Here is a 1,965-nt window from a genome sequence, read left to right on the forward strand (position 1 = left end):
CTTATTCTATGTTTAGGGTGCCTGGTCTGTTACCCTATAAAAAAGATGGGTATTCAGTCAATTATCATTCTAACCTTCATATTAACCGTGTGTAAATGCATTAAATGAGCTGATAGGATGTGACTGCAGATGCAACAATTTTGTAGGTTTTAAAAAATATGGTTTACATGATTGGTTTTAGTTAGAGCCACTTTCCGTGAGATATTGTCTGTATAAATTTTATCATTTCCTGTAGCCATCCTCCAAAACCCCAGCAATCAAATTCATTTTTACCACACATACCAAGAAGGGACAGAAAGGACAGAGGTATTACCATACCCATATATATGTTACTCAATTGAGTGATTTGAGTTCATTGGTGCCTTCAAGAATCTCTTTTTTAATGTTTAATAGTAGTGTAGGAATTTCCACTTCATCCATGTCGGATAATTGACATGTTCAGAACAATTGTGTATCCACTTAACCTAGGAGGTAGTTTGATTTTGATTTCACAAAGGAGTAAGAACAAAATCGAGATCGAATTACCTTCCAGGTTATTGGCATATACAATTGTTCTGAACCTGCCAATTATCCGGCATGTTGAAGTATTAATTACTACACCACTATCCAACATGAAAAAATAGATCCTTGGATGAACCAATGAACCTACATCACACACACACACACATATATCCTCCTTTCAGAAGGAATTTGAATAACTGGGAGGTGGGTAGGTATTATGGAGACCACACCTCTGCCTTTTAGACTCTCACACACAATCAAAGGTAGCCCAAAGATGTATGTTTCTCTCATCGACTTGAATCAAATCTTTGTAATTTTGAAAACTTTTTTGGAGGGTTGTGTGCATTTTTTTCATAAAGGATATCGTTTTTCTTTACCTTTCTTTTTCCTCTCACGAATTTTTGTTGTACCAGAATGTTTTTCCAGAAAAAAAAAATACCAATCAGATATTTCTCTAGACACTATAGATAGGAGAGAAAGTTGTCACTAGTTTCATAGTTTGTAAGATATGTTTATTGAGTACAGCTATGTCCATGGTTTTAAGTATTGGTGCGTATCGTGCCGTATCGGTAGGCATCGGCAAGATACATACCGATACGTATCAAGAAAATTTTAAAACCCTTATGTATCGATACGTATCCTACGATACGCATCGATACGCACCGATACACCACCGATACGCACCGATACTCACCGATACGTACCGATACTCTGTGAAAAATTCAAAATTGAAGTGAAATGTACGTTTCGGTATGTATCGGTACGTATCGATATGTATCGATACGTATCGGTACGTATCGGTATGTATCGACCGATACACACCGATACGTACCGATACGGTCATAAAATGGCCAAAATGGGTAATTTTTTAGAAAAACATAATTCTTTGAGGTGTTTTTGTTCTAAAGTTGCTGCCAACCATTTTTCTCTCTAACTAAAATGGAAATCAATGTTGGGAACAAGGATTTTACATTTATGGGACAATTACAAACCTTGGATTCTTAGTGCGATACTCTCAATTTACTGTTTTTGCATAATACATGTTATATATAACTTTTTTTAACTATTTTTTTATGCAAATGTGTATAAAAAAGTGTTTCCTATCCATTTATGTGCGTATCTTTAGCGTATCTCCGATACGATACGATACCCTCCGATACGTATCTTAATTTTGGCCGACCGATATGACGATCGATACCGATACTTTAATCCTTGGCTATGTCTCCTAATAACAAGTATTTTAATAACCAAGTGAATCAAAATTTCCTATAAAAATTAGGTTAGTAATCATTTTCCTTTTCCTTAGAGTTCAGTGAAAGCAGAAAGGTACAATATTATGCCAAGAATGGCTCAAAGAGCATCATGTCAATAAACAAACTACAACAAATTTATGATATGAAGGATAACTTACATTATTCCTGCTATTCATGTGCTAATATGAGTAATATTAGCCATCAAATTCAA

The sequence above is a fragment of the Macadamia integrifolia genome, chromosome 7 (genome assembly GCF_013358625.1).
Source record: "Macadamia integrifolia cultivar HAES 741 chromosome 7, SCU_Mint_v3, whole genome shotgun sequence".
NCBI lineage: Eukaryota > Viridiplantae > Streptophyta > Magnoliopsida > Proteales > Proteaceae > Macadamia > Macadamia integrifolia.